The 14397-nt window shown below is 36.9% G+C and overlaps 1 pseudogene; it reads left to right on the top strand.

Moving 5' to 3' along the window:
- Positions 1–5011: 5011 nt before the first annotated feature.
- Positions 5012–6314, top strand: LOC102815191 (annotated as a pseudogene).
- The last annotated feature ends 8083 nt before the right edge of the window (positions 6315–14397 follow it).

Below are 14397 nucleotides of genomic sequence, written 5' to 3' on the forward strand. Positions count from 1 at the left end.
ATTATCACAGGAGAATGAACAAATTCCAAGCCCTGCCATGGATCTCATGAGTGCCCTAATCAACCAACAAATATGGAATTGATATGGCCAAGACCCATATTGGAATAATAAATTTAGTTCTTTAAAATTATCCACTAGAGGTATTTCTGTTATAGTCACACTGTTGTATTGCTTTGTTAAGAGCTATTGAGTGGGTTCTGACTCCTAGAGATTATGTATAGAGTTTCCAAGGGACAAGGTAACTAAAACTATCGTTTCTTGATATGTCAATACCTAGGGTGCTAGGATTCCAGTTGTCCTGGCATTTTAGGACTTAATTTACTCCAAAATTTAATCTCTCTGAAGATAAGAGAAATTTTACCATCCTTCCAAATTGTAACCACTAACTCAGCAAACGATTATACAAATATCTCTTATGGAATGTGGAGATTTTTCTAGAAGTGAAAGCAAATACTCTTTAACTTCCTATCATTTATGTTTCTGAGGCTCAGGAAGGTAGGCATTTTTTTTCTGGATCACTGATAAATCCAGGGAAGCAATATTCCTTGAAACCTGTTTTGCTCCATCAGCATTTGCCTAATAAAATTGGTAAATAGTCTGTTGAATTTAGCTTAAGAGGAGTGTATTTAAATAAAAATAGTGAAAGGTAAGCCTAGAAAGGCAGCCTGCATACATGTTTTTGAGAACATGTTTTTGAGCATACATGTTTTCATTAACAACAGAGAGCATTAACATAAGTTTGGAGGCTTCCTTATTCAAAGACATCTATGAGTCAATCATAACACATCTATTAAGTGTCTGTTACGTTAAAATGTGAGGGAATCACAAAGCAGTAGTAAGAAGTCTCAAGTGAAGATGAGAAACTTCTGATTAAATTCTCCACAGACAAGAATTTCTAGAAGAAGCTGAGAACTTTGACTCCTTGAAGTCTGACACAATCTCAGTACTAATGCCTTAAAGTAACATAACTACACTTACCTGGCCCACAATGTGCCTTAGTATCTCCTGAGGCCTGACATATGCTGTCACCTCCATTGTTATTTACTCAGTGATGACTGCCAGCAGTTGTCATTTAAACTGGCAATAAATTGGACTTGGTATCTATGGGACCAAGAAAGTTTATGTATTTATTCTTAGTTAACACTAAAGTAAAGCTGTGAAAAACAGACAATGATATTGCTCCATTAATTGAAATTATAAGAACTAAATAATAAAAACAAATAATTTTCAATTACAAATTTTAATCCAGGATTCAAGGGGATCTGAGATTCTCTTAAGAAAAATGTGTTTTGACTGTAATTCTTTGGTAAATCTTTTGGAAAAAAATCTTCTTTATGTAAATGGAATAAAGCATAGTGTAACATTAACTTTATTGATTTCTTTCCTCTTTTCCTCTTGACTTTAGCTATTAATTTAAGCCACAGAGGTCTGCCTTTAAAAGCTAGAATTCTGATCTGAGATTATACTTGCTGATGAAAATAATGCTTCTGTCCCATAAAATCCATGTCCTCAAAAAACTGAGATAAATAAATGATGATTGGAGCTCTTGCACTGGACTGCAAGGCCAGTTTGAACCACAAGGTTGACAGTTCAAACTTACCAGCCACTCATTTTAAACTATATACAAGGTCACTATGAGTCGGAACTGACTCGACAAAACACAAGTGCATCAACAAATTCATTTTAACAAAGAGCCCTAGAGGCATAGGGAGTTTAAACGTTGAGCTGCTATCTTAGAAAGTGGAGTCTTCTGAATCCAGTTTGAACCTCTGGAAGCTCTCTGTCAAAGTATGGTTGCAGGTGTTTTTGTATTATTTTTAACAAAAATTTGCCTGCATGTAATACTGATATTGTCTCATAGCTTCTGCCTTCTTTTGGGTCACCTTTTGTTGGAATAGGCATAAATATGTATCTCTTCCAGTCATTTGGCCACAGAGTTGTCTTCCAAATTTTTTGGCATAGATAAGTGAGTGTCTCCAGTGCTGCATCAGTTTATTGAAATATTTCTATTTGTATCCATTTATTCCCAATGCCTTGGTCTTTGCTGGTGTCTTCAATGCATGGTAAGTTTGAACCTTGGAATTCTTCCTTCAGTATCACTGGCTTTTGATAACATGCTACCTCTTGAAATGGTTGAACAGCAACCATTTATTTTTGGTACAGTGACTAGGTATTCTTTCCATCTTCTTTTGATGCTTTCTGCATCATTCAATATTTTGCCCATAGAATCATTCAATATTTTAAATCAAGACTTGATTTTTTTCTTCAGTTCCCTCAGCTTGAAGAATGCTGAGTGTGTTCTTTCCTTTTGGTTTTGTAACTTCAGATATTTGCACATTTTGTTAAAATATTTGACTTTGTCTTATTGAGCTGAAGGATGTTCTTGATGTCATACCACAACTCTTCTGGTCTTCAGTCTTTAGTATCTAATGAATCAAATCTGTTCTTCAAATGAACTCTAAATTCAGGTGAGATACGTTGAAGAGCATATTTTGGCTCTTGTGGACTTGTTTTAAATTTCTTCAGCTTTACCCGAACTTGCGTATGAGCCATTGATAGACTGTTCGGCAATCTGCCGATGGCCTTGTTTTGGCTGGTGATATGGAGATTTTCCACTGTCTCTTTTCATAGATGTAGTCAGTTTGATTTTTCTGTATTCCATCTGGTGAGGCCCATGTGTATGGTCATTTTTTATGCTGTTTAAAAAGTTATTTGCACCATCAAGGCAAACACCCTTCCAAGACTGAGACTCAAGGGAATACACAAGCAAGCATGTGGCTTGCTGGTGACGACATTGTTCTACTGGTACAGGGAAGTGGGGGAAAACAGTAATGAAGTTGTGAGCTAAGTCTGCCACATTCAGTAGACTCCTGTCAACCTGTGTTGAGACCTGGTTGACCAGCAGTATGGTGAGACCTGTGAACTCCTGGACCCAGGGACAGGGATATGGCCACAGAGGACAAGAGCAGAGAGTGAAGCATCTAGCTGATATGAAGTGAGGGGAGATGCGGATAAGGCGTTTGTGGTTAATAGTGAATAATTGCTATCAGGACTGACTGTGAGTATTGCAAAAGTAAAGGTAGATGTGTTGTAACAAAAGGAGGATAGTGGTTGATCTTGCAGTCCAGGAACGGAGGACCCTGGGACCATAAAAATCATCATAATAAAATAAAATAGGTATTTGCATTTAAGAAGTCACTAGTCTTGCAAAATTCTATCATGCAATCTCCAGCATTATTTCTATTACCAAGGCCATATTTTCCAACTACCCATCCTTCTTTGTTTCTAACGTTTGCATTCCAATTGTCAGTAATGAACTTGATTGCATGTTTGATCAATTTCATACTGAAGAAGTTGGTGGAATGTTTTAATATCATTATCACTCACTTTAGTGGTTGGCATTATTAGTTGTATTTATTGGTCTTTCTTGCAGGATATGTATATAAACTGATCAAAGACAGCATTACACTTCAAGACACATCTTGATATGCTCTTTTTGATGATGAATGAGGTGCCATTCCTCTTCAATTTGTCAATTCTGGCATTGTAAACCACGTATCTAAATGGACAATATCAGTCTATTTTAGGTCACTAATGCCTAGGATATAGATGTTTATGCTTTCTATTTCATTTTTGAACATTTCCAATTTTCATAAATTCATACTTTGTACATGTCATGAACAGAGAATAACTGGATGTTTACAGCTATTTCTCTTTATTTTGAGTTATACCCCATCAACAAATAAAGGTCCTGAAGGCTTTACTATATTCACATCATCTCAGTCAACTCTACTTTGAGAAATCAACTCTTCCCCATCATGTTTTGAGTGCCTTCCAACCTGATGGTCTCATTTTTTGGCTCTATATCAGACATTTTTGGTGTTCTTCATCATACTCAATATTCAGTATTCTGGTGCTGACAGTTTTTCCTATTCATAAGGTTTTCAGTGACTAAATATTCAGAAGTAGTCAGTCTCTCTCCTCTTCCTTATTCTGTCTTTGTCTGGAAGCTCAGCTGAAACCTGTCCACCGTGGGTGACACTGCTGGTATTTAAAATACCTGAAACATAGCTTCCTGAATCACAGCAATATGCAAGCCACCATAGTATGACACACTGACAGATAAGTGGAGGTGTGAAACATATATTAAACACAGTTGAACAATGGGCTCAAAGATAGCATTTTTTGTGAGTTTGGTGTAGGATGTGGAAATATTTCATTCTATTGTGTATAGGGTCATTATGAGTTGGTACCAACTCAATGGCACCTCGCAACAACAACATAAGTTTCATTGGTTTTGCTTCCCTAGAGAATATGGTCTAGTCTTAGGGATATCAATGCTTTTAATATTCTTTTCTAACTCCCTAAGCTTTGCTAAATATAATACAAAATCAGCTGCAACCATACATCGACTGAGAGCTTCCAGAGGTTCAAGCTGGATTCAGAACAGGCTGTGGAACATGGGATATCATTGCTGATGTCAGATGGATCTTGGTTGAAATCAGAGAATGCCAGAAAGATGTTTACCTGCTTTTTATAGACTATGCAATGGCTTTTGGCTGTGTGGATCATGACAAGCTGAGGACAACACTGCAGAGAATGAGTATTATGGAACATTTAACTGTGCTCATGAAGAACTTATACATAGACCAAGAGGCAGTTGTTCCAGCAGAACAAGGGAACACAAAATGTTTTAAAATTAGGGAAGGTGTGTGCCAGGGTTGTATTTTTCACCATACTTATTCACTCTGTATGCTGAGCAAATGATTTGAGAAGCTTCATTATATGAAAAAAACAAAACATGGTGTAGCTCCAGATGGAGTTTGAGGTTCTGGAGCCGCCACTGAGCTCTGCCTGGGTGAGAAGAGGAGCTTCTGTCCTAGAGTTGTGCCATCACGGGCCTCTCTGGAGTGGCCCTTAGCGACCTCACCCAGCCCCCGTCAGCTTACAAAACACTACACAGCAAAATAAAGATCTGCTAGACTGCTAACTAGAGCATCCATCTTACACAATGCCTGTGCAGGCAGCTCAATGGAGAGAATTTCTGTCCTGTCCAATGTGCTATAATGGATTTGATGAGAATGTGCACAAACCCATCAGTTTAGACTGTTCACACACTGTTTGCAAGACCTGCTTGAATAAACTTCACCAAAATCCTTGTCCTTTTGACCAGACAGCCATCAATACAGACATCAATGTGCTTCTTGTCAATTTTGCACTTCTACAGTTAGTTGGAGCCCAGGTACCAGACCAACAGTCAATACAGTTGAGTAGTAATCTAGGTGAGAACAAACACTATGAAGTTGCAAAGAAACGTGTTGAAGATTTGACACTCTACTTAAAACCACTAAAAGAAGGAAAATGTGTAGCTAGTTTGAACCAGAGTGCACTGAGCCGACCAATGCAAAGGAAACTGGTAACGCTTGTAAACTGCCAAAAGGTCGTCTAAGAGCCATGAGAGCAGGTGTTCTCTTGGAGAAAGAACTGCAACAGAACTAGTCCTACAGCACCAGAACCTATGGGCTGCTATCAGGGCTCCAGGATACCAGTTTCTAGGACCAGCTATGCAAGAAGCAGCCTTGAAACTGGTGCTGCTGGCATTAGAAGATGGTTCCACTCTCTCAAGGAAGTTCTAGTACTTTTTGTTGTACAAAGACTGGAACCAAGATTTCCTCAGGCATCAAAAACAAGCATTGGTCATGTTGTGCAAGTACTGTATTGAGTATCTTGTTTTAAGGTCACCAAAAAAGAGGACAACTCTTCCCTGTTGCAACTAAAGGGGTAATTTTGGAGTTATGAGGCATTACGCAGAGAACATGATGTCCATATTGCTATGGAAGCAGGACTTTGCATTTCACCTGAGCAGCGGTCCTCATTTCTGTATGGTGACTTAGCACATAAATCACACATGCAATCTATCATTGGTAAGCTCCAGTCTCCAGAATCATTTCCAAAGGGTGTTCAAGAATTGACAATTGTTTTGAAATGAACAGGTGACCCAGCTAACTTAAATAGACTAAGGCCTCATTTAGAGCTTCTTGCTAATATAGAACCTAACCCAGATGCTGTGTCACTAAATTAGGATCAGCTAGAAAATGCAATGATTGCTGTTAAAACAGTGCTTCATGGTCTTTTAGATTTCATACAGAATTGTAGTTTAAAAAAGCCATGAAGCACCTCAACCCCAGCCAGGCAGTAAATACAAGACTGGCATGTGCCGAGATCTATTACAGCAAGAGGGTTGTCCATGAGGAACGAGTTGTACATTTACCCATTCTCAGGAAGAACTTGAAAAAATGTATCTTGGATGTTAAGCAGCACATACAGTGGAATATACTTCAGCTATAAAGAAAAATGAAGTTCTGATGCATGCCACAACATAGAACAACCTAGAAAACATGATGAATAAAATAAGTCAGGTGCAAAAGGAAAAATACTATATAATCTAACTCATATGAAATAAGTATATATATATACACCAAAGATTATTAATTGTTACCAGGGTAGGAGGCAGGGAGAAAAATTAAGTTTTTGTTTGCAGGGAGGGGAGCCTTTGAATTTATTTTAATAGTGGAATATTTTGAAAAGGGATAGCAACAATGATTGCACAACATGAAAAATGTAATCAAAATTATTAAATTGTAAATGTGGAAAAAATACTTATAAAGCAAAGCAGACTTAAAATACTTACTAATAAAGGTCAAAGGCCACAGACTTTGGTATGGTTGCATCTCAATATAAAGAAAACATAATCCTCATCACCGAACCAATAAAAATTATCCATATAAATGGAAAAAAGTATGAAGTTGTCAAAGACTTCATTTTGCTCAGATCAACCATCAACATTCATGGAAGCAGCAGTCAAGAAATCAAACAAGGTACAGAATTTGGTAAATCTTTAGCACAAGAACTCTTTAAAGTGTTGTAGAGCAAATATGTCAGTTCAAGGATCAAGGTGTGCCTGACCCAAGCCATGGTATTTTCAATAACCTCACATGCTGTAAAAGTTAGACAGTGAGTAATAAAGACTGTAGAAGAATTGATGCATTTGAATTATGGTGTTTCTGAATAATATTAAAACTACCATGGAGTGCCAAGAGAAAAAACAGATCTGTGTTAGAAGAAATACAGCCAGAATGCTTCCTGGAAGCTAAGTCATCCAGACTTCACCTCTCTTACTTTGGTCATATTATCAGCAGGTATCATTCTCTGGAGAAGGATATCAAGCCTGGTAAAATGAAGAGTTGAAGAAACAGAGGGAGACCCCCAGGAAGATAGATTGGCACAGTGGCAGCAACAGTGGGTTCAAATGTAGCAATGATTTGGATGTTGGTGCAGAACCAGAAAGTGTTTAGTACTGTACTGCATAGTGTAGCTATTAGTCAGTACTCACTCAATGGCACCTAACAACAGCAACAACAACTATTATTGCAAAATTTTCTATTTTTCAATTCTATTAGTATGATTTATGTATCCTGAGGTTCTTTCATTGGGAGCATACATATTTATTGTAGTTATATTTTCTTCAATTAACCCTTTAATCATGAGATAATGTCATTATTTATTTCCTATGTTGGTTTTTTAATTAAAGACTATTTTATCAGATATTAATATTTCCAATTATTACTATTACACAAAGGCTTTCGATTGTGTGGCTCATGACAAGCTATGGACAACATTGCAAAGTGTGAGTATTCCGGAACACTTAATTGTGAGGAATCTGTACCTGGACCAACAAGCAGTTGTTGGAAATTAACACGGGAATACTGAATGTTTTAAAATTTAGAAAGGTGTGAGACAAGGTTGTATTCTTTCACCATACATATTCAACCTGTATGCTGAGCAAATAATCTGAGAAGCTGGGTTATATGAAGAAAAACGTGGCATAAGGATTGTGGGAGGACTCATTAACAACCTGCAATTTGCAGATGATACAACCTTGCTTGCTGAAAGTGAAGAGGACTTAAAACATTTACTGATGAAGATCAAAGACCACAGACTTCAGTATAGATTGCATATCAATGTCAAGAAAACAAAAATCCTCACCACTGCACCAATAAACAATATTCGTATCAATGGAGAAAAGATTGAAGTTGTCAAGGATTTCATCCTTCTTGGATTGCCTATCAACACTCATGGAAGCAGCTGTCAAGAAATCAAACGATGTATTGCATAGGCAAATCTGCTGCACAAGACCTTTTTAAAGTGTTAAGGAGCAAAGATGTCAGCTTGAAGACTAAGGTGTGCCTGACCCAAGTCATGGTATTTTTAATAATCTCATATGTATTTGAAAGCTGGACAGTGAATAAGGAAGACCATAGAAGAACTGATGGATTTGAGTTATGGTGTTGGAGGATAATATTGAAAGTGCCATGGGCTGCCAAAAGAACCAATAGATCTGTTTTGGAAGAAGTGCAGTCAGAGTGCTCATTGGTAGCCAGGATGGCCAAACTTCATCTCTCATACTTCAGACATATTGTCAGGAGGAACCAGTCACTGGAGAAGGATATCATGTTTGGTAAAATGGAGGGTCAGAGAAAAAGATGAAGAGACCCCCAACGAGATGGATTGGCCAAGTGGCCAATGGACTCAAGTGTGGCAACAGTAGTGAGGTTGGCCCAGGATCAGGCAGTGTTTCATTCTGCTATGCATAAGGTCTCTTTGAGTGGGTACCAACTTGATGGCACCTAACAACAATAAAAATATTGCCAATTCTGTTCATTTTTTATTGCTGTTAACAAAATTTTCCAAGTTTTGAATTTCCAAGTTTTGAAGTCTATTGTATTTTTGTGTAAGGTGTGACTCTTGGAGACAGTATATTGAAAGATAATGTTTTCTTATCCATTCTGCTACTGTCTGTCTCTTTATTGGTCCGTGTAATCTATTTACATTTAGTGTAATAGGTTTGAACAGATTGCTTTCATTTTGCTATGTGGAGTTTTTTTGGGGGGGTTGGTGCTGAGTTCATTTTACTTGCATATTTTCTTCTAATTTTCTTCAGTACTGCTGTTTTAATGTTTTCTAAATAGTTAAGATTTTTCTCTTTCATATCTTGATTTGAAGATAAATTAATTTTCTTCAAGATTACCTTTGAGGCATCCTGGTGTGGCACTGTAGGATAAGCACTGGACCACAAGATCAGTTGTTCAAACCATTAGCCATTATGAGTCAGAACCAACTTGATGCCATTTAACAACAACAACAGTGCCGGGTATAAGATTCTTGGTGTGTTTTTTGTTTTTCTTTCCGAATTCTGTATATGTCTTCCCAGTGCCTTGTAGCCTGCATGTAGCCAAAACCATGCAGGCTACAAGGTTTCTGTTAAAAATTCAGAGCTTAATCTTATTGATTCTTCTACGTTAGTCATTTCATTTATGAAATGAAGTTAGTACCTTTAATTTCCTGACTGTGGCTCAGAATTCTTTCCTTGTATTTTATTTTGGAGAGTTTGATCGCAGTATGCCTTGGTGATTTTCTGTTATGGTCCATTCTGTTTGGGATTTGTTCAACTTCTTGAATGCTTATATTCTCATCTTTGATGATGATTTGGAAGTTTTCTTCCAATAACTCCTCTTTTTTAAATGTTTTATTGTGAATTATGTGATAGTTTACATGGGAGAACATTAGTTTTACATTCATCCTATCGTATATCATTTCATTGCCATGGTTACCATCCCTTCCATGCATCATCAACCAACCAAAGGGTATACACTACAAGCCTAACCCCCAGTCATCAGCACACAGACCCTCTCCCTCTTCAAAAAATTTTTTCTATGCTTTTTTGGGGGCTCTTCCTGATTTGGAAATTCAATCACGCATAGTTAATTCATCTTCATCACATAAATCACAGGCTCTCTTTGGATTTTTTTCCCTTCTTTTTCTTATTGTTCTTCTAGTATGATAATATTGAGAGATTTATTTTCAAGCTCAGTAACCCAGGAGTCCATTGAATCAGATCTATTCCTTTGCACTTTTAATGTATTGTTCTTTTCTGATATCTTAGCATTTCTATTTTCAAATTTTGTATTGCCCCCAATCTTTCATATGTTTTGTCAATTTTTTTCTGCATAGTTTTCTTGATTTCTCAGGTTTTCTTTTCATGTTCTCCTTTACTTTCCATGATCTTTCTCTCAATTTGTTAATGGTACTTTAATATCATTATTTTTAATTCTTTTTAATTTTGTTCCAATGCTTTTTCTTCCTAAGAAATGTTTTCCGGCTAAAAATCCTGGTTGTTTAAGATACTGTGCCTTCTTTTTTCATGTGAACTGAAATTGATAATCTAAAGGAAACAGACAAATTTCTAAAAACTCATAACCTACCTAAAGTAATACAGACTGAAGTAGAAAAATTGACACATATAACAAAAGAACAAATTGACGAGATCATTAAAACAATCCCAACAAAAAGAGTCTAGGCCCACATTGCTTTACTGGTGATTGCCACCAAACATTCAGAGAAGAGCTAACACCAATTCCATACAAACTATACCACAATATAGAAAAAGATAGATACTACTGAAATGTGTTGTTGTTGTTAAGAGCCATTGATCTATGCCAATGCCTTCAGTGCACCTTAGACTTGTTCCTTCAGTATCATTGGCTCTAAATCATATAGTACCTCTTGAAATTATTGAACATTGACCATTTCTTTTGATATAGTAACTGTGGATTCCTTCTGTCTTATTTTGATGCTTTCTGCATCACTTGAAATGTTCCTAAAGAATACTTTCATATTGCAATTCAAAGTTTGAAAGTTTTCCTCAGTTTTACAGCTTGAGAAATGCTGAGTGTGGTCTTTCTTTTTGATTTTGTAACTTCAAGCCATTGTACATTTCATTATAATATTTGACTTTGTCTTCTCAAGCTGCCTTTTGGATTCTTGTCCTCATTTCTTCCCTTTGCTTTAGCATATCTGTCCTGGAGAACAAGTTTCAGAGCTTCTTCAGACATCTATTTTGGTATTTTCCTTCTTTCTTGTCTACGTAATGACCTTTTGCTTACTTCCTAGTATAATTTTCTTAATGTCAAAACTCTCCTAGTTTTAAGTCATTAGTGTCTAGTGCATAAAATCTGTGAGATGATTTGTAAGTTCAGGTGGGATATATTCTAAGTCAAATTTTGCTCTCTTGGACTTGTTTTAATTTTCTTCAGCTTTATCCTTAACTTTCATATGAGCAAATGGTTTTCAGTGGCTAAACATTCTGACATAGTCTGCATTTCATTTTTTCAAGTTTGTCTTAATCTGGAAGCTCATTTGAAACCTGTCCATCATGAGTGACCCTGCCCATATTCAAAATTCCAGTGGCATACCTTCTAGCATCACAGCAATGTGCAAGCCACCACAGTATGACAAACTAACAGATGACCAGTAGTAGTTTAGCTAACTAGTAAAAATAGTAACTTTTTTGAGATCTATGAGGGATCCAATTGACAACAACAATTTGGAAGGTGAGATAGGAACCTTAAGGAGCAGTGAATTTCTGTTAATAAGGAAGGAACAACTCAGAAAAAACAGGGTGAAAATTATTGTATAAGTGAAAGTATGAAGAATTGTACTCCCCAAAATTTGAAAATCTGGAAGAAATGGGTAGCTTTTTAGAAAAACACGACCTACCTACACTAACACAGAATGAAATAGAAAATTTGAACAGACTTATAACAGAAGAAAAATAGAAAACCCCAAGGCTCAGCAAGAAAATCGTTGGAACTCATTTAAAGATTCAGCAAAGCAAGTGGCAGGGTATAAAATCAATATACAAAAATCAGTTGGTTTCCTCAACACCAATAAAGACAGCTCTGAAAAGGAAATTAGGAAAACAATACCAGTTACAACAGCTACCCAAAAGATGAAATGTTGTTGTTGTTATGTGCCGTGGAGTCGGTTCCGACTCATAGCGACCCTGAACAGGGTTTCCGAGACCGTAAATCTTAACCGGAGCAGAAAGCCTCATCTTTTTCCCACGGAACAGCTGGTAGTTTCGAACTGCTGATCTTGCGGTTTGCAGACCGATTTGTAACCACTATGCTACCAGAGGTCCTTAAAAGATGAAATACTTAGTAATAAATCTAACCTGAGAACCAAAAGACCTATATAAAGAAAACTAAAAATCTAGTACAAGAAACCGAAAGAGATTTACAAATACGGAAGAATACACCATGCTTGTAGGATAGGAAGATATAACATTGTGAAAATGTCAGTACTGCTCAAAATAATTGATAGATAAAGCAATCCAAGTCCAGATTCCAACATCATTCTTTACAGACATAGAAAATCACTACCTTTATATGGAAAGGAAAGAGACTTTGGATATAAAATGCATTGCTTAAGAAGAGCAAAGTTGGAGGACTCTCATTTTCTGATCTCAAAATCTACTATATAGGCATTGTGCTTAGAATTCTCATAGGATACAGTTTAACAACTGAATCTTAGCTATTTTATGTTCTCAACATGATATTTTAGTTTGTTGTTTACAAAGTTTTCCACATTTGCATATTGATGATTGATAAAACTTCAGGGCACTAAGGTCCAAACTTTTGGTCTTAATCAAAACTCATTCAAACAGTACAATATTTTGGAGCCAATTATCATTATTCATAACCTATAAAAAGGTTATCCTACTACTTATAAACTATTCAAAAAGAATATCCTAACAATTTGGATTTAGTGGCTTAGTGACTTAGTGTGGCGTTGTGAGGTAATGTATTAGACTGCAAGGTCAGTTTGAACTATAAGGACCAGTTGCTCCTCAGAAACACTATACAGAGTTGGTGTGAATCAGAGCTGACTTGAGGGCACACAACGAAACCGAGTAAATATTTATAGATATAGATACATATATTTGCGTGTGGCACTGTGGATTAATGTGTCAGACTGCAAAGTCATTTGAATTGCAGGGTCAGCAGTTCAAGCTCACCAGCTTCTCCTTGGAAACCCTATACAGGGTCGCTATGGGTCGGAACAGACTTGACAACACTTAACAACAACAAAATATAAATTACATTGATTTCATTGTCAGGAAATTCCTTAAGTACTCCTCTTTCACACAAAAGGTAAATATTTCATTTGTTTTAAGTGGTTTAATGAAATACAGAAAGATTATATTATTTAGGTTGTTGTTAAGTGCTATCGAGTCAATTTTGACTAATATAGTCCCTGTGTAGTGTTTCTGAGAGGGACTATTAGGTTTGAACTACTGACTTTGCAGTTACCATCCCGTGCTTACCACACAGCACCACACCAAAGCCTTCTATAACTCACTTTCACATGCTCATATCTGTGACCTAAAACTCCACCCATACCTCACAACTCCACAGACTGCCTCAGCTTTCCTTCTCCCCCATTCTCCTATAGCCATTATTTTAGCCTCTTTTCCATACTTAGGTATTTTAATTGGTACTCATTCTATCTATCTATATATTTTTTTTAATGTAAGGTTTTTATTGTGGATTGAGTGAAAGTTTACAGGGCACATCATCAGTTTTACATTCAATTCATATAACTTGTTTCATTAAATTGATTATAATCCCCCCATACACCATCAATTAAAAGTATTTCTCACTATCCACTTTAGCTTTTTAAAAAACACACAAACAAAAAAACCCACTCATGCATATATAATAATTTACATTTCCAAAGGGCACATTCAGCAAGTCTGCTGCTGGCCACCAGTTCTTAGTCCTTCTCTTCTTAGTTGATAATTCTAGAGTCCTCAGCCGCTCCCTCTCTCCATGCCCCCATCTCTGCCTCCATCTCTGGTACTACTGCTTCTCTGGATAAGGTCCCACATTCTATTTGTGTGTTCCTCTCTTGATGGTCCTAGGGTCCTCTGTTTCTGGACTGTAAGATTAACCACTCCCCTTTTTTTGTTACAAAACTTCTACCTATACAAGTATGACAGTTGCGATTAGTCATGATAACAGATATTTACTATTGAATCTGACGAATCTTATCCCCATCTCCTTTCACCAGGCCCATCTAGACAAGATGACAGCTATTCAGTGGAGACTCTTTCTTTCCCCCCACACTCTTAAACTAAGCTCCTTCTTGAAACCTTGTAAGCCAGTCATGTTGTGCCTTTATTGTCCCCTCATTTTAGATAGCCAATGTCTAAGTTGCCCATCCCTATCTACCCTGTGCACATAGTGTTGATACTTGATTTGAAGATTCTTTCCCTCTCTCTTGGTATTTAGAGTAACTACCACTCTGAATATAGGTCAAGTTCATCATGAAGATGTATCTTCTGTCACTATAGCTGTTCCAGTCTGCTTGTCCTTTCATGGGACTGTCTCACCTCATAAGGTTGTGGATGGGACTCAGGATTCCACCTAAGGTCCTATACTCTGCAAAGGCTTTGCATGAGGCCTATTTCACTGGACAAGTTGTAGAACCCCTTTT

This window comes from Chrysochloris asiatica, unplaced genomic scaffold, assembly GCF_000296735.1.
Source record: "Chrysochloris asiatica unplaced genomic scaffold, ChrAsi1.0 scaffold00522, whole genome shotgun sequence".
In the NCBI taxonomy this organism is placed as follows: Eukaryota; Metazoa; Chordata; class Mammalia; order Afrosoricida; family Chrysochloridae; genus Chrysochloris; species Chrysochloris asiatica.